This window comes from Paramormyrops kingsleyae, chromosome 24, assembly GCF_048594095.1.
Source record: "Paramormyrops kingsleyae isolate MSU_618 chromosome 24, PKINGS_0.4, whole genome shotgun sequence".
Taxonomy (NCBI): domain Eukaryota; kingdom Metazoa; phylum Chordata; class Actinopteri; order Osteoglossiformes; family Mormyridae; genus Paramormyrops; species Paramormyrops kingsleyae.
The window spans coordinates 10,837,637-10,862,511 of record NC_132820.1 but is presented as its reverse complement, the minus strand read 5'-3'; the positions used below and the strand labels follow the sequence as shown (position 1 = coordinate 10,862,511).

Sequence of the window (24,875 nt, the reverse complement as noted above, 5' to 3'; positions counted from 1 at the left end):
AAATATTTCTTCTTTGTAGAGATTTGGCCTTGGCCGACTGGACAGTGAAGGGGGGGGGGGGTCATGTCAATTAGGATCATGCCATAGATGCCCTTTGGAACCATTGGCTGATGATGACCGGGCCCAGTCCCAAAAGCATATCGTACAAAGAGGCTAGGTCCTGGTACCAGTCCAGCTGCAGTTGTGCAAGTAAAGTGGTTTCTGTGGTGCACTGGGAGCAGGAGTGAGGTGGAGGGTCGCGGAGGGAGGGAGTGAAGGATTGAGTCACATCATCATGCCACCATACTGTGGGTGCAATGAACTCAAATGTTCAATCAAAATCAGGCGTCTTCATAGGTGAAAGGGTCCTTTCAATTTAGATATTTAATGTTACAATATAGATATGTAACACAATGTTAAACAGGCACTTTTCATGACCCTGAAAAGGATTAAGGGGTATCAAATGATCGAGTAGTATATAATTTTCCTGTGTGTGTGTGTGTGTGTGTGTGTGTGTGTGTGTGTGTGGTGCGGGGGGCGGGGACCAAATTTCCTCTGAAGTGTGGTGAAATCTGAAATTTCCTCACCTTTGGTGACATTTTACAGGTCCCTATTTGTAAACTCAATTTTACAAAAATCTGTGAATGCGATCAAAAAAGTAAAAATGCCAGAAGTCTTGCGGTAACTTTTGGTTAAGGTTAGGGATGGGTAGAGGTTAAGGGTGTCGTGGTTATGGTCAGGGTTTTTCCCCATAGAAATGAATGGAAGGTCTCCATTTAGAGAGGTATGCCAATGTGTGTGTGTGTGGTCCAGGTATACCTTACCTTGTGGGGACCAATTAAAGTTTTTTTTACTTTATGGGGACCAGTTTCCTGCTCCCCATATGGGAAAACTCTACTTTATAAAAATCTGTGACTGCAATGCAAAAACTCTGGTATTTTGTTTGGTTACTTATGGTTATGGTTAGAGCTGGATAGGGGCTAAGGTTGTCATAGTGAGCATTAGCATTTGTCCCATATAAATGAATGAGCGGTCCCCAAAAAAATATGGGTACATGACTGTTTGTGTGTGTGTGTGTTTTACTACTGGGACCTTGGGGATCAATACCTGAAATCTTGTTTCATCATGTTGTGTCTTAAACCCAGAGCTGAGAAGCTACAATCAGGAGAGGGAATACCCAAAGCATGGTACAACATTTCCCTCTAGTGGAAAGACTGCAACCCAAACACTGCAACAAAAATAATTTTACTGATTAGATATCTCAGCTTGCTAAATGCCAAATACTCCTTTGAAAGAGCACAATCACATTAATATTACCTGTGACACAGCCTTCAAGTGTAACTACCATAACAGAGTGAATCACGATACACTTAGCAGTACTTAGAGAACCACAGTTACATTGCCTCACCACTAGGGGTCATTACAGGCCACAGAATGCTGCTGGCTGCTATTCGAACGTCTAACGTTTGAGATCTACAGGGAAAAGAACCCCACGAGGCTACTGAGATGACGTGTGCTACAGGGAACAAAACCTACCAGGTTAAAGACCCATCATAAGCTTTGTCTGTAAACACCGAGCTTGGTCTCCACTGGATTTGGGTGGAGGTGGGTGCAGTTGTTATGGGTGATACAGTTTATGCCTGAGAATAATGACATGAAGCATTTTATCCAAATTAGGAGTCTAATCTCTCCCATGGGCCAGCAGTTCTTTAGGCTTTGCTGATAGAATTTTCATACCAGCCAAGTTCAGATTTCAGAGAAGACAGGATCACTATGGATGTGCTCAGAGAGAAGCACTTGTGAAACTCACTAATGTGAGATTAGACTCTCCGGAAAGAACATCTCCACCCCTCCAGCAGTCCCGGTGTTGAAACTCTTGTACAGGCTGATATTGTTTCAAATATGATCTGTTGCAAACCTGGAATTTTCTTGACAGGTTGTAGAGAAACTGTAAGCTGCTGTCTGGCATTGACCTGGGCTACCTAAGGCAGGTAAAGGCCGAATCATCTCTCTGGAGAGTACAGTGCTTCACCCCTGTAAGGCTGGGCCACTATCAGAAACTTGAATGATGGAGATGGCCGATGACAGTTCCCCTCCAGCACACAAGGGGGCAGTGTGTTACAATGAGAGCACTTACATACATGCTCTTGATCCCTCTTGTGATCTGCAAGAACAGGGAAGAACTATTGATCACCTACACAATCACTTTTAATTCTTTATAGTCAAGAATTTACACAGTTGATTTTTTTGTGGTAATTGTCAGCATTCAGTGGGGCTTGTCTGATCCTCCTGAGACAGGTAATAAGGGTCTTCCATTAACTGACACTGCAATTAATATGCAGAACAAGAAGCCATGGTGATGTGATGGCAGCTTAGGACACCAGACCCTTTGCTCATGTCAGACGTTACGCTCCTTGTAAGACATCTGCTTTCCGCACCTCAGCAGATCCGTTGGCTCTGTCTCTAACCCCTCAGGAGAAGGTACGCCATGCTCATTAAGCCTGGTGCAATGAAGCTGGAGACCAGGGCTGCGGTGACACTGTTCAGAAATGTTGTCAAGCTCAAGGAGCATGAGAAGGACAAAGATACGAACACGAGAAGGTGAGGAACGGGCAAAGCCTTGCCTGCGGTGAAGAGGAAGACGGCCACCGTGCGACAGCACTTCCTGTGAGTGCCCCGGCACAGCGAGATCAGGGCGACGATGAAGGCCGACAGGGTCATCACAGACCCCCCCAGGAGCAGCACCAGGGTGGCCACCTGCTAGTCTGTGAAAGAACATGCGGAGAAAACGAAGTCACAGCCATGCAGACCACCTTCGTTCAAGGTTGGGTCAAAGTGAACTTTGTCATCTCCACTACATATAAGTATACAGAGAGATTAAATGGTGAAACTCAGGGACCACAGTGTAAACATAAACTGAACAAAACAATGTGCAAAGGATAGTTCAATTTAAGAAATAGTATGCATTGTGCAATATATGGTGATGTGTAATATCGGGTGATGTGCAATGCAAAGTGATGTGTGATGGGTGATGTGTAATATTGTTACAACTATATTAAATATATGTTAGTGTTTTGTTATATTAGTGATGGAGTTTAAATGACCACGATCGGCAACCTAGGGATAGATAGCTCTCAGCTCAAGAAGATTGGACCACGCCAGTCTCCTTGATCACTTTACCATTGATGCCAGACTCCTTCCTGAACGAAAGAGCATCTCGTGTCTTCACCATTTTTTAAGTCTGAGGTGTAAACATTGACTTCTCTGCACCGTACCTCTTTTTCCCTCGCAGACGATCGCCTGGCTGGAAATTGATGCCGCACAACAACGTCAACAGCTTCAGTTTTGAACAAACAGGCGTCGTTTATCTTTCGCAACCAGGCACTTTGTTCCGATAAACAATAATAATCACGATGTGTCTGAATCTCCCAGCTCCTCTCGGACCGAGCTCACAGGCACCCTGTGCCCCCCCCACACCCAGAGCCCACGTTCCGACTCACTTGGTAGCCTAATGGCTCCAGGCTGCCTCCCAGCGCTGCTGGCCAGGTGACTCTCCACGGTAATGATCTCCCTCTTCCCTGCTCCGTTTCTCTCATGCAGCCTGGCTGCTCCTCTTATTTATTTCAGGCCTTGAGGGGGGTGGGGGGTGGGGTTCTCTCAAAGGCAATTGCTGGTTGGCCTCCATTTTCCAGAACATTCTTCAGCCGTCAAGGATCCGCCCCCCCCGCCCCGCCCCGCCCCACCATTCTTTAGAGTCAGTCCATTATTCAGTCTTTCATCTGATACCATGTGAGCTGAAGGTTGTCCCTGGAACGGTTTACTCCTTCACCTGAGGAGATGACACAGAGAACAGAAAGGGCAGCGAGGAGGAAGACATGCACCCCCTACGTGATTCCCTTGGTGGGGTCCAGTCCCCAGTCCCGAAGCATGGCCAGGAAACTCCACTGGATCAAACTGATATAGCGTTCTATATCAAACGTGGACATGTGACCCTATGCCGTCACATCATAACAGTGTAGTCATTCTGTTAAACAACAATATATGTTCTAATTACATATAATTTAATATAACATATTTTTGCTGCTGATGAGTGCGGCAGTGATTATAAAAAAGCTCCATTAACGACTCAGACGGCTATTTGGGGGTAAATAGAATAAATGCTTTATTTCTCATACATGAAAGCAACCCTCCAATTAAATTTATGGGAAAGATTAATTTCTTACAGTTTTCGTTTTAAAGTATAGTGTACGGGCATCATATTTCATGCAATCGAGGACTGACCCGCACAGGAAACAGCGCTATTCAGGGCCTCGTGCAGATCGAGATGGGAAGAAGAAAAAAAACAGTCGCGATATCGCTATTTCAAGGGTTCACTTTAAAACGGAAAAATGCACAGCACTGTTGAGCCGAAAAAAATCACTAGATCAAAGATATGTCAACTAAATGTGGGTTCAGCATGCTGGGTAACAGCCTAAATCATTAGTGAAGCTTTATGCAAAAAATAAAATCTAAGTCTGTTCAATGATTAATTGAAGATTACACGTAACTAATCTTCAGATTATGAATTTGCATCTCACGGGTGATACCTGTATTCAAGGTTGTCAACTCACGTATCTGGCGTGACACTCGATCATACTTGCAGACTCTCACTCTCGAGAATCTTACAAATATATATTATTCCATTATAAACCTAAAATTAGCTGCATCAAAGGCGTTGGGGTAGTTTGCAAACCCTACAGACTACAAGGTGATACAACTCTTGCAAAAATGTGAGTCAGTGTGCAAACTTGTCTCGAATTGAAAATCTCACGCCAGCCAGCTGACCAAAGCTGACGGCCCTGTGTATTGTTTCTAAGTCAATGCAACAGTAACGGGAACCAGTTATCAAGGAATTACAGCAGCTAGACTGAAGGCAGATAGATAAAATAATATCTCGAGCAATTTGGGAGGAGCGCGTTTACTGGATCTTAGCGCGAAGCCGGGTGTCCTGCAGGTCTCCACGGCCACGTGGAATGGGGTGCACAGTCACGGCGCGCAAGACGCGCCATGCACGCTCCCTCTGCTCACATGTCCATTTTCGGCAGCATGAGAAACAGGTGAAGTTGCACCCGTTCTCTGCTTTTTAAGTTGACGTGGGTGAATCGGTGACACGAGTGAAGACTGGCAGCGTCCTCCTCTCCCAGCACCAGGAAAAGTTTGTTCGCCGCTAAAAGGATTCTGTAAGAAAAGGGAGATTTTTCCGCGCTGTTCGCCTCATTAGGCTACTATACCGAATTTGCTTGCTTGAAAAGAAGACGAATTCTTCAGCTGCAAAGTTGACAGTTCGGGGGAATCCGGTGTTGAAACGGCTTTATGATCACGTCGATAAACTTGCGGCATGGTAACCTACTTGAAAAGGTCAGCGTTTTTAACTGTTTTGACCTTAATACCAGTATCATTAATTAACAGCAAGAAACCACAACAAACAACAAGATGATAACTAGGATCACGTATTTGGAACGCGAGGACATGAATGAGGCGCTCAGACGCCTGTCTGTCTGTATTTTTCGTACTTTGCTGACACTGGCTGCCATCGTGTAGCTGTAACTTGCTCCAAATTATGTTTTAATACGCGCGGTCGTTACTGAGTGCTCTCTAGGGGGCGTAGTTGCTCTTTGGTCCCAGTGATTTCCGATGAATTGTTGATAAACTGAACATTGCGCGTCACAAAGGCTTCAGGCTAAGTGAAATAGACGTGTGTTCGTGACCTTTAAAAACAGAGTATAGTAATTTGATCAAACATTGTCTATTTGGCTGCTGCCTTTTTTTAAAATGACAACAGGGAAAACAGTACAAAGAAAGCTATCCTGAGAGAATTGCCCTGGGTTCTCCTCAGCGCCCCCTGTGGGATCAAAGGCATACTTCTGTCGGAGGCGAGAATTGGAAATGAGCTTACTAGTTTTCTTTCTAAAATGCTTGGGAAGTAAATATTTAAACCCGTCCTTTTACATTTATTTAGAGTTATAGTGCACACACATTAACCATATTGGCCAGTAAATTCAATTATGGCTGTAATATGCATAGCCTACTGCCCTATTGATTAAACATGGGATTGTAGTGGCTAGGACTGAAACAGAAAAGACCTCCGTTCAAAACAACTTACCTCCATTCTTCTAGAAGAAACACACTGTGACCTACATAGCCTATGTAATGTTTCAGTAAAGATGTGCCCACAAGACAGCACACAACGGATTGAATTGGAAGTGACACACGTGGTCTGGAAGACCTTGAAAGATCTAAAGTCCTGCTTTTCGATTATGAGCTGCTATTATGCCTGCATAGTAGACTCAGGCCGAGTAGTCACGTTTTACAGATGGTAATAAAAGTCTGCTCCGAACATTTAGACGTTACCTTCGCTGTTGTCAGATTAACTCATTTACGAACTGCCGTGCAGAGGAATGGTGATGGACGATCGCATCTAGATGCTTGTTCTGTCTGCGCCTTCAATTCACGCGGCATCCATAAAGCAGCCACCTCGTTTATGCAGCAGACCGAGCGAGTCTATGCCCTTATTTCTGCTTTGATCAGACAGATGGTGTTTACAACCAGCGCAGCAACACCTGGATTTCAAAGATCCGATTAGCTTGGACAAAACTCCACAGCCCGTTCCCTCCTCGCTGCAGTACTGACGTCTGTATACTGACTTCGAGGTAAAAGCGTGAAAAACGTAACATTTTTACCCAGCTGCGGAATATAGCAACAAGGTACACGATCTCTCGGATCCGTGTAAAGGTTTTATCGAAAAGATAAAAAAGTCTAAAATGGTTCTAAAAATGTCATAGGCCTATTCGTTCGAAAGTTGACGTCTAGTGAACAAACAAAATCTATTTGCCGGTGTACCAATAGTGAATGGACACAAAACCAGCCCAATAAGTCAGAAATTGATTAGTCTCACCTCTCACACACAGGTATGTGCACACACATGTGTGTCGTTAGGTCCAATCACCTGGGGCTATAGCCCCGAGTATTTTAGCCCCGATGTCAGTCTTCCTTCAAAAACAAGATAAGTCAAGCCCAAGGTAAACCTGACTTAGATCCTGATCTTTTCTATAGCTAGAAACTCCACGGCGCATATCGATATATGCACACGCACATTCCGATGTACTCACACCCTAATGCAGAGGAGGAGATTTCAGGCCCAGAGAGTATAAATCCAGACCAAGATTTTGTTTCAACCAACCAGTTGAGTATAAAGAGTCACAGTCACAGAGTACTCAACTGATTGGTTGAAACAAAATCTTGGTCTGGATTTGTACTCTCTGGGCCTGAAATCTCCACCTCTGCACAGGGGTACGCACCGCTATACCATGCACAGTATTACTCCAGATCCTTCAAAACTCCCACACTAAACACTAGTGAGGGTCGCGGATGAGTCTCCCGCACCATGGGGGGCTCACTTTATTATTCTCTGTTCTTTCGTCTGACGGTCTTTGCACTGGATATGCATGCAGGTGCTTTGACGCCGAGATATAAATTTTGCAAAAATTGAGACAAAATGCTCCTGAGGATAGAACAATGGCTTCCCCAGGGAGACCAGTTTGCGTGATTCAGGGTTCAGAAGTACATGGTGCAGGAAAAGTCCAAACCAAGGGCTGAATACCTATATATTAGTATAAAGTATTCTGTAATTCTCTATAAAATTTATAGGCGTGATTGTTGATCTCCCTGCATCACATCCTGATCAAACAGAGAAGCACATTCAGCAAGAGACTCTATAGGCTCCAGGGAGCACTATCTACAATCAGTATCCTCTGACCCCTCACCCAACTCAGTCGCTATCTACAATCAGTATCCTCTGACCCCTCACCCAACTCAGTCGCCAGCCCTCTAGAATAGTATTGTATTTAAATGTTGCACATTTTATTTTGCACATTGCAATTTAGTAGTGTTTTGTGTCTTTTGTACAGTATTGTGTTCAGTGTCTTATAGAAAGATGACACTTATTGTGTGTGCTGCTGTAACTAGTGGAATTTCCTTCAGGATCAGTAAAGTACTACTACCACCACCATTACTACTACTACTGCTACTACTACCACTACCATTACTACTACAACTATACTACGTAGATAGTTTGGTGCAAGTGTAAACATTTTAGGCTGAGACAAAGAACACAAGTAGGGATGGAAAAGCAGAGAGAACTTTGTCAACATTACAAACACGTTTACCTAATCTTTTTGCGTTTTATTGGTAGGCCTACTTCCTCTGATGCAAACCATTGTTAAATATTCAGGTACGAGTCCATTCTTATATAATCATTGCGCTGCTTTGTGCAATTCGTTATTGTCTTATATTTTATAAAGATATTTGTATTTCTGGAGTAGCTTCAAATGGACTTTTTATAAAAACCAGTAGGTGATTACATGTTTAGGGGAAGAAACGTCTATTTACTTTTCCGCTCTTTATTAAAAACCACGCAAATAAAATAAGGTTTCCATCATTTTAGCGCAGCGTTCCGCAATGGGAACGTGAAAACCTTTGGAAATTTGAGTAGTATCCATTGGATAATGCTGATGACTGCCGCCTATTGGCCATGCAGCAGAATTTCGCTGAGAATGGAAAACACCGCTGTTGCCCTTTCTTGAAATGTAATCTTGCCTTATGCCGTTGCCATTTTTTTAGCAGAATGGCCAGGGGTATATCAGTATAACGTAAAGATTTGTCCATTCACCTGCCACTTTGCTGTGACTAAGGGCCTATGATAATCTGTGGAGCTGGGGAGGGGGGCAGCAGAGATAATATCGTGGAGATTGTGCTGAAATTGAAGGTCAACGGGGGGTTTGTTCTCTCCCTCCACCTTTCTATATCTCACAAGTCCTGTAAAAATACACTGAAACGAACCATTACTCTGCTGAGCAACAGGGTCACGTGCGGACTCGTAACATGGGTTTTTGGCGCTTCATCATAGTTTCCGAGCATTGATTCTTTATAAAAAAAATTTTATTTGACTTATAAAGAGTAAAAAAATCACTCTGAATAAAAGAGTCAACAAGGTAGTTTTATCATTCTCCGCAAACGCGCGAGTTCATTATGAAAGGTGTCCTTGTAATTAAACACTGGCCGTCTCACCAATGGAAATCAAAAGAATATCAATGGAGGCTGGGGATGTTTGTAGAAATCCAGCATTAAAAGGAAATAATCAGCAGTGACAGATTCGCTATCCGTGCTGATGTTTGCGCAGTTTATCTCGGTTCATTTCCGTAAAGCTGAGAAGGCCATCGGCGTGCCGAACGACGATGCGTATCCCCATGTGAACGCGAGTCCCCTCGGTATAATTAAACTGGGCAACGGACCTGAGCTTAACACTTCGCCAAGGACAGATAGAAACCGAAGCAAGTACTGCTGCCTGATTCTTATTTAATCGACCTTGCATTCTAAAGAATATAGGCTACAGGACTCCTTCAGTGCACTGCACAATTTTATAGCAATTCGCACAAATCTTGAAAAAAAAGATTTCTCGGTGGGTCGCTTTCGGTGCCGTATAAATAATTCCATTTATTGGGTAACACGACGTTGCAGTGGCCACTGACAAAGTGAAGCTCGCTGTGTGTATTCTATATGGTTTTTCTATTTGAAAAGGAACGAAAAGGAAAACGAGTAACCGTATTAACCACAGCCAAAGTGAATCTATGGGGGGGTTATGAAATACGGCGGAATTACACAAAGAAGCCTTACGGCAGAAGGCGACTGGCTTTCGCGGAGTCTATAGTGACCTTGCCCCTTGGTTGGTGTGCAAACCAGCGCACAGATGACAGATAAGAAGGAGATGACCCCCATCTGGGACACGGAGCACTACTCGGGACTTATGGAGACTACACTGTGGAGCAAGAATTTCCAGGCTTTTTCTAACAGTATACCTAACCTCACAACATAACTAAAGCATTTTTTATATCGTTAGGGTACATTAACTCATTAAATAACTAATACCTGCAACGAAATTGATTTTGCAGGTCTTATCATACATTATCAGTGGCCATCTTTGACCGAATAAACAAAAATATATATTTACAATTTTTTCTCGACATGTTTTCAAACAGCGACTGGTGTTACAGCGCATCACCATCAGCGCACAGAGACTTAACAGTGACGGAGGATAAAAATATAGGTGTTAAATAAATCACATGGCAAGTAGAAGCGGTCCTGGTGACGCGTCGTACTGGGACTGACACGTATTGGTGGCCCAATTAGTTCTACAAATTACACACATGGAATAGCTCATATTGAATGTGATAGGTAAAATGGAGCTTTTCACTAAAATGTTGATCGTTTGTGTTTATTGGCGGAAAGTCATTTGTCTGTATAGCCGTACTCGATTTATACAGAGTAAACTTGGAATGTGTTCATATTTTGGAAGTGTTGTGCGTCTGTGATATCCAGGAATTGTTTAACGGCTGGGGGGTGGGACAGCCCGGGAGCTCAGACTAACGGGGACACGTCTACAGCAGCGCGAATGCAATATCGATTTGCTCTGTCTTGTACGTGTAATGTCGGGAAGCATCGTGAAGACATCGACTTGAAGGTCCTCTGATGCTGGGGTTTTCAACCCCTTCGCGGCTGGCGACGTGCAGCTAAATAAAGAAACCATCGGCACGGAGCTCAGACAGCAGCGAGAGAGACTTCAGCCCCACGCAGTGCATGTAGGCGGCGCGGCATCACCGCATCCTCCATCTCCTCACACGTCTCCACAGACTTTTTCTCGGACAAAGGAAGATATTCCGGGGAATGAAATCGTGATTTTTCTCAGCTGTCGAAGTTGATGAGGGAAGGCGAGCTCAGTGGGGGAATCGATCCGTCAGATCCTCGGTGCGGGCGAAGCCAGGCGTTAAATGAGGACTTCTGAAGATGCTGAACGACAGAATCATCTGGAGGAACTTCCTCACCCCGACACCTGAGATCTACACCAAGCTCCCCTCCAACACTACCGCCAACGAGTATCTGACCACCACCGTGGCTTTGCTGGGTCGCCCGGACGTGAAGCTGCCTAGTTTCTCTGCGTACCTGGGACTTTTTGTGTGTTTGCTGTTGTTTCTCCTCGCCTTGGTCATTGTGATGCTTTACCGCATGAAACACACCATTGCCCCGCTGCCATCGGACGTGGAAACTGCTGGGCAAACAGAGATGTTTCCAGAAGTAGAACTTTGTACGTTATAGATTTATTTTTAACGTTCCAATTTCTTTAGATTGCATGAGAAACCTTTGGTTTGTCATGTGATTACTGTTACATAGCATTAACTAGCCTATCCATCATATCCATTGGCTATATTAAACACGATTGCATACGAGTTTATTTCTTGTCCTTTTATTTGCAGTTATTTTCACGTTATTTTGATATTTTTGGGGCTGTATGTGTATTTGAGGCCGGCACCAGTTATTTGCAATACAAAACGGTTGGACTGTTTAATATATAACTCAAATTCATGTACATTACCTTTAGTCGGTATAGCTGTCACAACGATTAATTGATCTATAGCACGCATCTTAGGTGCAGATAGAGCGCCTTGTGCTCAGGTATCTATGGTTTAGTAGTTATATATAATCAGTGTTACATTTGGGTATATGTAATATATTGCAGTGCGTTTTGGTCAGCTTTAAAAGCTGACGATTAATCTCATTTTATCGCTTTTTAAATTCTGCGCGGCTCTATTTTTGGCAGGTGGAAGGTGGGCACAGCGGAAAAACTTTGCTGTTCTCTTCATTGTTGCCGCAGATGCTGAATGCTGGGCGGGCAATCACATGTGCACTTTTCAGTGCTGGATTATATGGCTGAACCGCTGTGGCGGCATGTTGATAGCAGATCCGTTTTCCCGTCACAAACCATTTCCTCCCAATTACTGTCATTTTCAGCCTCAAACTGTCAGCGGAAGCGGAGAACAGTGAGTCCAATTTTGATGGCTGGTCTTGTCATTTTTTTTTTATTGCCTTCTCCTTTTTATCTCTTCATTTTGTTTACACTTTAAATATAATCTTAAATGATTTATTTTAACGCAATTAATTAATTAATGGACATCCTGCGCTGTGTAAAGGCACAGCAGCATATAATGACTGAAAAGGGTTTTATTGCATTAAAACCGCTCAAGTCAACTGCCTCTCGTCAAATTCGCCCCCAATGTGACTGTTTTGTGCGGCTGTTTAACCTGAGTAGTAGATGTGGAAATTTACAGCCAATATGCAGCTCCAGCAAGTGAAACACATAAAACTAATCTGATGTATTAAAAAAATAAATATATGCAAGAAGACCTTCTGTAAACTCTGAAAGCTTCACTCTTACATGTGATATTTGTTAGGAATTATTTTATTCTTCTAGTATAATTTGTCCGTGTTATTGAACCATCTGGATACGTATAGGCAATTAGTTCTGGATCCGTGGCAATTTGGTCTGGCAGTTTCATAAAATCCCCAGTAGGACTTTTCCTCTTCATCGAAATTACTCTAAATTTAAAGAAAATATGGCAAAATAATAAGTCAAACCATCCTTAATAGTATAAATGATTTATCCTATGAATTATCCAGAGGTAATCGGGAATACATACATTCACTTATTAGACAGAAATGCATTGTAAATTTTAATTTCTTTTGATATGACATTAAATTTGCACTTTGATCATTTATTTAAGGTAAACATGGCCCACAAGGGGCATATGTAGTAAATTCAGTGCATTTATGAATAATCAATTTTAATAAAAGCAACATTGGTGGTATTCAGTTTAGTTAGCATGACATGCAAGTGCACAGTCCTGGTGATGAAATACAACAACATATGTAATAAGTGGCATGTTTCTTTTTAACCTGAAAGGCCTGACAAGGTGAGTCTTTGGGCTACTTGAAGTGAAAGTGAGTAGTTGCCAATGCTGATACACATGACAGCACCCAACAATGAAATTTATCTTCTGCATCCAACCCATATGTGACATCATGACATAGCAGTGCATAGGGGTGGTACTTTGCAGGGTAGGGATTCGAACCAGCAACCTTCCGATCACAAATATGCTTCCCTACCCAGTAGGGGTTTCCCATTGCTTGGAGAGAATGGGTGGAAAATAAGCCTTAGATTCTGGAACGGATTTTTGTTTTCTCCAGAAGAGGCTTAAAATTTCCAGAAGAGCTCCTGGTCTGGCACAGGTGTCCCAGGAGATTGTGTCCTGCAGATGCATTGGCAGAGCTTGGGGTGAGCCCTGCAGATCAAGGTGGGAAAAGATAATAGTCACCGGCATAGTGAATACCATGAGCAGGGATCAGGGATGATTCTGGGGTTTGACCCTTAGGGGGCTCAGGTCCCAGTAGGGTTGCCATTTCCAATCTGAAAAAATATGGGAATGAATCACTAACGTACAGGTCTAGAATAATAGTGATTGTTATGTGGCAGTGATTATTGTAAGTAGGTGTAGAATCCGAGCTTCTAAAGGTGGTAATGACTGGAGAAGCCATAATAAGGCAATGCTGTCAATGACCGTGTTCTAGAGGATGGGAAGAAGAATCAATCAGTTAACTAAGAGGTTGGGAAAGACCACGGTCCATTAGAGGTTAACAGATCTTCATAATGGGCAATGAAGCAGGACGATCTCCGTAGAATGGCTGAACTTAATGCCAATTAGCTGGAAGAGATCATTGAGTAAGAGGTAAAAAGGGAGCTGATTGGAATCACAGGGAAGATGGAGAACTGGGCAGTGATTATGGTGGCCGGGATGTTCATGGGAGTCTTCAAATGAGGTGTGATTTGAAGTTTTTTGAAGGCAAAGATGGAGTAGCCAGGGGAGCTATCATAGGTATAGGTGATGAATAGGAGCATTTCTTCTGGAATTCTCACTAGCAAAAGATGCATGATGCTGATGCTGCTGACTACACATTAAACAGAAGGCATCAGGTTCTTAAAATGGACTGGAATGGGAGAGTGTTTGCTTATGAGGTCATCCTACTCTGAAGTAAGCCATGATATTGGGGACCTCTTTGACAATAATTTGCATTATTAAGAGGGCAACAGAATGTTTGTGAGATGTGGTCTGATGTTTCTCGATGGTAAATAAAAAGCTGCAAGCCTGAGGGATTGGCTGAGTAGAAGATGCATGCTGTTCAGGTTTATTCTTGGATGGAGACGGTCTTATTTTCCTCCAGTTTTTTTAGACTCCTCTTATACCGGTTCTGTCAAAGTATGGAACAACTGTGCTATGGTGCAACCAGGGAGAGAGCAAGATTTACATTTTATTTATTTTGCAGAGGTGTTCTTCCAAAGTGATGAAAAAGCAGGGTGAGATAGTTCCTGAAGCAGTTGGGGGTTAAGGGCCTTGATAAGAGGCCCAATGGTGACATCACTCTGCTAATCATGGGATTTGAACTAGCAACATTCTTATCACAAGCACAGCAGGGTAGCCTGCTGAGCCACACACACTGCCCCTGAAAAGACTTTGAAATAGTTGAGAATCAGAAGTAACCTAATTTTTGATACATAGCTCAAGGTAGCTAGCAGTTTATAGGCCGATTAGTGAAAGCACTCTGCCAGCTATGGAATTTGAACCAACAACATTCCGATCACAAGGATACCTGCCTAATCTGCCAAGCCACAGGCACCCAGCCTGAAGAATGAAGCCAGGGGGTTATGATATAGGAAAGGATTTTAAGTAGGTATAGAAACGAGTGTGCAGTGGTATTAGCAAAAGGAGGGGGATGGAGCAGAGGTGGTGAGGAAACCAAGGGTGGAGGAGGAAAGGTGTAGCGATGAGAGTCTGAGATCTCGGGCAGAACATGATGATGAATAAAATGGCAGGGTTTTCAGGCGGGGTTGTCCTTCAAGAGTTAACCTGCCCCAAGCTCTGGAGCGTGTCTTATGTTTCATGTTTTAATGAGATGCTTGATTAAACGCAGGAACCGTGAATTAATATTAAAATATGTCCATGCCTCTGTTAAGCCCACTCCAGTTAGTTCTAGTGGGACAAGTGGAGGGTAGCTAATGGACCTGGTCTCAATGCGGACGGGTAGATGAAAGCTAATTGAGACGGAGTGCGTCTGCCTGATGCAGGCCACCCTCCTGCACTGCGACCCCCCCTAAAATAAACCCAGTCCCACGTCAATGGGGCCTGGGTGGCTCCTCTGGATCAGTCACATGACACGCTGGCTTATGGGATAGGCTGAGCAGGACTGTCACTTAACACTTGATATTTATAAGACTGCACTGATATTTCAGCATCAGGGCAATCGATTTCTTAGAGGATGGAGAAGTGAAGTAATAGTAAAAATAGCAGCAAGCAAACGTTTCTCCTGGAGCCTCTGTTTTGTATTACCTTGTCCCTGTATTACATCAGTGGTTGTAGAAAATGCATTCATGGATCTTTCATGTTAAAATAGCTTTTGTTAGCTACCCTGGAAGTGCCAAACTTCGGCAAAGCACTTGTCGAGGCCCATCTGACTGCCAAGGTAGCTTGACCACCAGCGCCCCCTGTCTGAGACAAAGTGAAATTGGCTTGCTAAGTCTAGGCGGCCGCCTATGTCACCTAATTGGTTGACCAGCACAGCTCATATGCAACATTACAATGCGATAGGGACCACTTCTGAAGCCATACATACAAGGCACGTTCCACGATTCCAGTCTTATGCTCGGTCTAGTACCCCGTGCTGGTTTTAGTATCTTCTTATTAATAGTAATAGTAAAATAGTAAAAATATGAATATAATTATAAATAATAATAATATAACAACAACAATAATAATAAAACGGGTGTGTGAAGCGCTGTGGCGGTCTCCGTGGTGGCGGCTTTGGAACAGCGTGCCGCTGGCCAATGAAGGCAGTGAGGATGGCGCCCCCTGGTGGTCCGCAGACAGGCCGGCCGAGTGCTGCTGTCAAGGTGGCGACATAGAGGCTTCTCTGACACTCGTGAAAAGGGGAGACAGAGGAGGATCTATGGATTTAGGTCTTGCGGCTCCCCTGAGGGCGTCTGTGTGTCCTCACTGTGTTAATGAATAGTGCCCTCGCCTGGTAATGTTGAGACAGGTTTATATAAAAAATACGCCAAAGATAGAGACAGCAAACATCCGTCTCCGTGCAGTGCTCATGGTTCCCTTGCCAACGCAAGCGTAGCTTTATTCTCCGTCGCCCGTTTGAAATGTCAAGCCCTCAAACCTCTTTCCACATACCTGTTAATAGACCCGCATCATCCAAACACTGAACAGGGAGCAGTAAACAAACTCCTCAACCGTCTCCAAGTTCATGCAAAATTGCAATGAAATTAGCGTGATCGTTCAAATTGTGCAGACAAAACATGGAAATAAATTCAGTCAATGGTAATCTTATAGGTCTAGATGATATGGTACGTAAGATTAATCATATGACCAGACTATCACTTGGCCGTTGAGGCAAAGTAAGATCGAAACTATTTTAAATATAATAATAGTAATAATAATAATAATAATAATAATAATAATGATGATAATTATTATTATTTACAACAACAACAATAATAATATAATAATAATAATAATAATAATAATAATAATAGAAGACTCATCTGTGATTTTAAAATTTCAAATGTATTCATTAACAGTCTGAAGGCTGGCCTGCGATTAATTCCAGACACTGCATCGACATGTTTACAATATCGGCTGTAACTACAACGATAAAGGGACGTAATTCATCATGTCCACCAGATGGCGCACCAGTCACATCGATGTGGCGAGTGTTACTACCTGCGCCCTGTTGAGCTATGTCTGATTACTGACATACACTTATCCATTTTCTCAAGCAGGATGACATCATACACTCAAAAAAGTCAAATAAGTTGCGTTGTGGACATTGTGGAATACTGTGAATACGTTACTTCATACTTAAACAGATCTGTTCGTATACCAAGGTCAAAGAGCAAACGTGGCGACAATATTTTCCTCCTGTAAATTTCACATGTGCAGGCCTGTTTTGCGCAATTGTGACAATTGTCCTAAGCCCCCTGAAACGGTAGTGTGTAATCACCAGAATTGATATTGTCACCTCACACCTATGGGACCTGGGTTCGAGTCTCCTCCCGGGTTCCATGTGTGTGGAGTTTACATGCTCTCTTCGTGTCTCCCTGTGGGGTTTCCTCCGGAGACTCCGGTTTTCCCCTATAGTCCAAAAACATGCTGAAGCTAATTGGAGTCACCAAATTGCCCATAGGTGTGCGTGTGTAAATGCTCCGTGCCATGGGTTCGTGCCCCATCCCGGGTTGTTCTCTGTCTTGCGCCGTAAACTCCGGGCTCTCCGTGACCCTGAATAGTACAATAGGTTTCAGAAAACGGATGGATAATAATATGCCTGATGTATCGAATATGCTCTGGCAACAGACTGCAAAAACAAGTGTTTTACTGAACAACTGTTGTATAATTATTTTTGTTTTCTCGTGATGTTAGGGGTCGCGTGAGCGTGCACCAGCACGCATCCAAATGGGATGGCCAGCTGTGTAAGATTATGTCGCCGTTCGTTGCGGTTTAATGAAGAGAAGACGTGATGAAATGGTGCACTGAAAGAATAAAAAAAACAAACTGTCAGCGCTCTTTTCTTCTAACAAGTACTTTTAACTGCCTGGCCTGGCACGCAATGGCAGAACAAAAGCGCCGTGGAAGGGCTTGTCCAAATAAATCTAAAAAAAGATCATTAAGGTGTCTATGCCAAGACGCTCTCTAAAACACTAACAACTGTTCTTAAACTTTTTTGGATGGATTAATTTGGGGTAATGCTTCTAAAGTCCTTCGCTTCCCCGTAAATTATAGGTCTTCATTGGGATGGTACTTGCAACCCTACATAACAGTAGCTGGTGGTGCCGATCACCATGCCTTTGGGTCCCCACGCTACAGGGAGCAGCGTTCCGGATGCAGGCGCCCTTACAGCGCATGTTCCCCCTGCTGCACCCCGCCGTCATCCCTCCGCAAAACCCCTCATTACAGCGCGACGGGGGGAATAGGGCTGCGGCGACTCGGCACAAAAGGTACCCCAGCCTGGTAACCATAGCGATAGCAGACAGGATAAAAGAAATCTAGGTCACACGTATATTTGTTTCTCATTTTTAATTGCGGCCCCGACCAGCATTTAAAAGGTTATCTAGAAGCATTGCGATGTTCCTGCGCAAAATTGAAAATGTCATGCAATTGCTTTCCAAATTTTGAGCCAAGAATTTATACTCGTACCTAAAAAAAAAAGAAGCAGAATGAGTCTTTCTGAACATTGATTAAATTTCATTACCTGTTAACTGTATGAGGTGGGCAGTGAGATGGGATTTTAAAACAGTTCGTGTTAGTAGTAACGTGCCTGGTGACGCGCGTGCAGATAAATGACCGTCATATCTGACTGGCGAGGAAAAAGAAGCGGAAGCTTAGCGGGTAATGATGGAGTCTGTTTCCAGTCTGGATCCCCCGAAGCTGCAAAATGAACCCACGGTGAACCCCGCTGGCAGATGGGAGCCGCGCCTTTTTCCTGTCCGTCTCACCGCCCCCAAACGACCCTATAAGCGGGGAACTGAAGCGAATATTAACGGGAGGGGAGGGGAGGCTGAAGACATTGCGATGAGTTCATGCAGCCCTCGGTACTTGATCCCGTACTTTAATCGCTATGTTAAGATGCCCTCACCGGCTTGCATTCAAAAATTCGATTCAAAAATCGTCACAAATGCTCCTTTCAGAACCGTGACTACTAACTGGTTTAACGGTGTAACACGAAAACGGTGAATGGAGAATGAATATTTATGTGATGTATTTCATGTATTCAGTATAATGACATCTTTAATCAGAAACATGCACACGCCTGCACGCGATATTTTAAGGACAAGGCAGACTGGGAATGTGAGAGCTGGGAGGTGATCGCATCATAGAGTGGAGGAGAGCATCACCTGGGGGGAGAGAGATCTGCCCCCCTCCCCCGGGGATGTGTAAGGAGGCTGAATCAGCAAGTCGGGGCTACATCTGCCTGTTTAAGCTCAGAAGGACGGACGTGGGATGTGTAGGGTCGCCCGGTTAAGTGTTTTCATTAGTATTGCAGCAGCGTGGCACATGAGCTCACTGCAATTCCTCCTTTAATCCGTCATTGTGCTCGACAATGAGCTTTACGCTGATGGTGCATTTTTACGACGATAATGCGAAACATTTGGCACAGCAACGAAAGAGTACGCTGTGGTAGTCTCTTAACTTTCATGGGATATCTTATTAATCATCTTATTAATAAACCAGCAGCCAATTAACAGTGGCCATTCCTGACAAACGGCGTGAAAAGATATTTATCCTAAAACAACCGATAAATGAAATCAAACGAATATGCGTATTATCTAAGGTTATACTGGAAAAAACCGTGCCACTTAAAATTTGACACAAACTCAATTAAATTTTGTCTTATTTCTCTTGAAGTATTGAAGACATTTTTAAAAATAAATTAGAGCAAAGTCCGTGAACTGGGAAAAAAAATTGTATGAATGAGAATGAAGTACATGAAAAACAGCCATAAATAGGGGCTCAAGGAGTATAATTAAATGGTATTTATTTAGTAGGAAATGTTTTTTGCTCCATCTAAGTTTCCATAATTGCAGCTGTATTTAAATGACAGAAAGCCCAGCTAGAGGGATATGTTGCGTGTAACAGCTCACTGCGTTTTTTGACATTTTCTCAGGAAGTCTTTTCCTTTGGTGGTTTCCTTGTGTTATTAAGGATGCTTTTATTCAAAGTACTGTTACAGTATTGTTTTAACAATGCCTTCATTTATCAGAAGGATTTGGTCATAGATGAAGTGTGTAAAGAGGTCCCTGATTATGTTACCCTTAATTTAGCACGGAAACACCCGGAACGTGAGCCACCGCCCCCCCCTCCCCGTTCCGGGATGTGAATCAGCGCTCTTCAAACGTGACAGATTTGTGCTGACAGACCACCAGCCGGGCTCGGCATGGACACCACTGGATCCCCCCCCCCACCATGTCCTCGTTTGGCACGGGCAGCTGGCTCCCCTCCTGTCAGCCCCCCCACCCCCACCCCAACACCTCTCAGAGCGCCGTTGCCTTGCCAAGATTTGTCACCATCCTGAATCATCTGTTTACATCCCTCTGTAGCCGTCGCCATGGCAACTTCCCGCTCAACAGCCTTAATTCACTTCAGTGCTTTTTTATCAACTAAGATGTATTTAGGGAGTCTGAGTGGCCAGTGCTCTGCAGAAAGACACCGTTTGTGTGTAACGACTGCCGCGCCAATTCACAAGGCAGACTGAAGCCAGATTGATGATATTAATAGTAATAGAAAAATTAGCAAATGCACAGAAATCCTTTTTTTTATGAATACGGATAACGCGATGATGAGAGGATCCGGCTGCGGATGCACGTGGTCTGTTTACGAATCCGAATCAGTAGTCAGAACGTAATCAGCATTACACCGGGCCGACGAGAGCGGCAGGGAGAAAAACAGCAAAAGCGAGACAAAGAGCCGAAGCTGACAAATCCGGTGACAAATCCAAAGTCGGACACAGGACCCGAAAAGCAAGGTGACAATGGCTCAGTGTAGCGTGGTGGGTGTAACTTGGCTGGGTGCAGGTGTGACGGGGGGGGGACGATGACTGCAGAACAGGGTGTTCGTTCGAAGATGTGTGTGGCTCAGCAGGTTAAGACTTCATACCCATGACCAGAAGGTTGGCAGTTCAAATCCCAACACCAGCAGACTGATATCACCATCGAGCCCCAGGCAAGGCCAACAACCCCCCCCCCCCCCCCACCCCATGGGCCACATCTACCAGCTGACCTCATGCTATGACCCCCAAACTTATGGAGAGCATGATGGGATAGGTGAAAAGTCAATTTCTCCACAAGGATCAATAAAGCATCACTACTTTATAGTAACTGACCCCCCATGGTACCTAATTAAGCTTCTGCCTTAAAATAAGAAGACAGGAGCACCTGCAACACCAGCATCTGAGAGAAGACACCATATTTCATAGGTGAACCTGTCTCATCCTGAGAATGACCTCATCATTAAGCTGCACTGACTTCCTGCTGTCGGTGGACCTCAAGGCCGAACAGAAAGTCTCATGTCTTCACTAAAAATAGCTCTGCTGAGATTATTACTACCGGTCCCATCCCTGATTTCCATGGCTTCCCTCAGCATTGAACGCCCAGCTTGCTGAGCTCCCGCTATCCAGTGGGAAGCTGGTGCTCTTTGTCTTTGTCCGTGTGTCTGATGGTGACGCTTCTTTTGCTGGCTGTCCCTCTCAGCTTGCCGATGACCTAGTAAGTTTCCCCTGCAGCCGCAGGGTTCTAGATCATGTGAACGTGTTTATTTTACTTCCTGTTCAAAAACATCTGAGTTTGTTGTTGGATTACCATTAGCCTACAAACAATAAGCCTTTGGTATTTGTATAATACAACTTCTCTTCTGAAAATTCTTTGCAAGACATTTTTGCCCTGTTAATAGTCTATCTATCTATCTATCTATCTATCTATCTATCTATCTATCTATCTATCTATCTATCTGTCTGTTTGTCTGTCGGTATATCTGTGTGTCTGGTTGGCTGCCTGTCTGTCTGTCGGTATATCTGTGTGTCTGGTTGGCTGCCTGTCTGTCTGTTTGTCTGTCTGTCAGTCGGTATATCTGTGTGTCTGGTTGGCTGCCTGTCTGTCTGTGTGTCTGGTTGGCTGCCTGTCTGTCTGTCTGTACTTACACAAAACACAGTTGTTGAATATTTGATGATGGCCCTTATCAGCTACCTAATTCAAACTACCCAAAAAAGGTTTTCCGCTCCGTGAGATCCTCAGGGGAACCTCATGAAAATCCATGCCACTTACCTGACAGGCAAACCAAAAGACACCTAAAGAGAATCAGACAGAGAATGTGGCCCCCTGCTGGATGAGGCTGATGTGGACTTAAAGAGCCCCAGCAAAGTTCTTCCACTATCAAAATTTAAACCAACGTTTCCTTCAAGCTTTCAGGCCATGTCTGAGTGACATACTTTTTTTGGGTCATAGTCACATTCAGCTTGGTGTCCCTCCTGTCCCCCAGAAACTTCGCCTGTGCCATTTCTAAATTTGCCTCTACCCCTCCCTGGTGTACGCCTGGCCACCACCCTACGTCTGTCCTGCTTGGGCCTGACAGCTGAGAGACGCTTTGACAAGACGGAGGTCAGTATGAATTAGAATCATGTCTAATATGCGCGGCAGAGGCTGGGGAATGCCGCGACAGCTGAATCCCAGAAAGGTTTCCGTTAGGGGACGGCCGTTCTGCTCTCTCTCACTCCCTGTCGGGACATTTCTAGGAGAGATGCCGCTTTGAGAGGTGGTGCCTCTGGCAGCCCAGATCTCTGGAAGCTTGGCTGCCTTCCACTATATGTCAAAAATGAGGTTACTTCTGATCGGCAACTACTTCTGAGTCAGTCTTTTCAGGGGTAATGTGAGGCTTAGGTGATTACGATGCTGTATCTGTGACCAGAAGGTTGCTGGTTTAAATCCCAGGCTTTTCAGCACTGGCTCCCTGAGCAAGGTCTTCAAGCCCCAATTTCTCCAGGGAGTGGCCAACCCAAAATAAATATAAAATGCTTCAGAGAAAAATCATCAGCTAAAGAAATTTGAATGATCCTTGAAAAGAACCCACATTAGACTCTGATTCTTCTCGTTGGGCCGCAGTCGCCAGCAAACCTAGACCACAAGGATGCATCAGAAAGACTGCACCGTACGTCTCTCTGTATCGTGTCTAAAGAGCAGCCATTCACTGTGCCAGCTTCATTCTTCATTCTGCTTCAGGCTCACTGGTTAAGCAGGTGCTGCGCCATTTAACCGGCTATGTGAATTCCGGTGTCGCTCAGCCATTGTACCGGCCTGAAAAGGTAACAGTGACCAGCCTGGAATTTTTTGTTGATAGTTCTGCGTGCCCGATTGGCTGCCAGGTGCATGTGGCACGTTTTAGTGAAGGAATTCTCTGAAAGACCGGGTCTATTTGTCAGGCACCTGGGCAAAATCCCCCTCGAATCTCCAGGGATCATGGTAGGACACCCAACAAAAAGTTCAACAGAAACCTCAGAGGAGGTCCACAGTAGTCTACCTACTCTGGAGTCACATTTCATCTTAGTAATTGTTTCCTCACCGATAAAGTTTCTCGTGATGTATTCAGTGTTAGTGTGTATTGAGAATAATACGGTCTCTCTTGCAGGTGCTTTGTGTGACAAACAGCACGGTATTTGGGGTGTACCTGCACTCTGTCTTACACTTCGTGCATCACACACATCCAAATAAAGTGGAGATTTATGTCACGGAGGAGGAATGGGGGATAAATGTGTGACTCCCCTCCTGAAACACAAAAATGTGTGGATTAGTGCCCCAAAATTGCCCATAGTGTGTGAGAGTTTCCCAGCCCTGATCTTCTGGGTATAAACCGCAAACTCACCATAACCTTGTGTTGGACAAGCCACCTCGATGAGTGAACGGATTCACGGCACATTCACATAAGGTTGCCATGTCAGTCCCGTAAAATCCTGGACGCCCAGTCATTGACAAAAAAAATTACACATACTGTAGTGACAGAATTGCTAATAGGTCTGTTTGATAGAGAAACTGATCGGGACGCCGTCTGCCATTGAATGAAATTCTTTCCAGGATACAAAATGCCAGGGTGGTCCCAGAAAATCCTGGATGGGTGGCAACCCTACATTCACACGAGTAATGACGTTTGTTGAAAACATTTCTCGATATAAATAAAGAATATTAATGCTCATAATGTTTTTCCTAAACTGTCCTGGTATTGCCGAGTAATGTGGAATTTACATATTGCGACAGGACTTGTATTTCCAGAAACGAGGTTGTGATGGATTTGTTCTTTTATCTAAATACTTTTTTTCTTCTTTTAGTGTGTGGGTACCACCGCCGACTTTCATGTCCCAAAGGCCGCATTTTAACTTTCATGTGGTTGACGTCACCTCAGACCGAAGCCTTTCCTTTTTTTTAAGAAGGAATACATGTCCCATTGTTTGTTTGAGTTTTTTCTCCTAATCAAGTAATCTTTACCAAGTAGAGAATCCCGTGGGACTTGTGCGTTAGGACGTTACTTGCGCCGTATTATTCTGTAACCGCACAGATAATAATTATAACATTAAACGAAACGCGAATTTCCAGCCTCCACTTTCACCAAACTAACATCGTACTATTGAATTTGAAAGGAATAATTTCTTTCAGACATTTAAATAAAACGCTTCTGTATTGTTTGAATTAGAAACTCCTCTAACTACCGCTAAGAATTTCCTAAATCCTGCCTCCGTTAGAGTTTCTCGGTTTGCCACGTCCTTCCATTACGTTTTTGTCTCTCCAGTGAACCAATCTGATAAATATTCGGTTCACCTGGCTTTAACCGTCTGGCGCTATTTAAAATCCGTACTCTGAAATTCCCAGACCACGTAAGCTCCAATGCTGTTCCCCCTATGAGCAAATGTTCCAGAGTAAATCTTTCAAAATATAACAATAAACCAAGTTTGAATCATTCTTGATTCAGAATTCTGAAAACAATAACCGGTCACACACATATCACCATGATTAAATATAAGGTCTGGATTATATTATTTTATTATTGTTATTGTTGTTATGGCGCTGTTATGGGATTTAATAAAAGTCTACATTAACATGACGTCAACTTTAATGGAAAGCGGCGTGTGTGCTCAGTCAGCGCGTTCGGGACGTGCTGGCTTTAGGACCGGGCGGGCGCCAGCGACCGGGAGGCAGAGCTTGCGGACCGAGGCTCAGACAAAGGCGCTGAGGGCTGCTTTCGCTCTCCTGCAGCATCCACACCCACCCATCAAGACCGCGGCGAGCCTGGTGAGTACCGGGCAAGGCAACCACACAGAAAGGCAGTTATTGAAGGGGGTGGAAAAAGATGTGATCAATGAGAGAGTTAATGCTGCAGCGC

At 44.1% G+C, this 24,875-nt stretch overlaps 1 protein-coding gene and 1 long non-coding RNA gene across 3 annotated transcripts in view; one reads left to right on the top strand and one right to left on the bottom strand.

Moving 5' to 3' along the window:
• Nucleotides 1-1,205: 1,205 nt before the first annotated feature.
• Nucleotides 1,206-3,599, bottom strand: LOC140582158 (uncharacterized). Its single transcript, XR_011985078.1, has 2 exons — nucleotides 3,480-3,599; nucleotides 1,206-2,744 (listed from the first exon to the last, which is right to left on the bottom strand). It is a non-coding gene; the product is annotated as an uncharacterized lncRNA (long non-coding RNA).
• Nucleotides 3,600-24,707: 21,108 nt separating this feature from the next.
• Nucleotides 24,708-24,875, top strand: part of LOC111860774 (neuronal migration protein doublecortin-like) — a 41,517-nt gene continuing 41,349 nt past the window's right edge. For both annotated transcript variants that reach the window (XM_072706634.1, XM_072706633.1), the window contains exon 1: nucleotides 24,708-24,784. The gene's annotated coding sequence lies outside the window, so the exon portion shown is untranslated. The remainder of the gene's footprint in view (nucleotides 24,785-24,875) is intronic.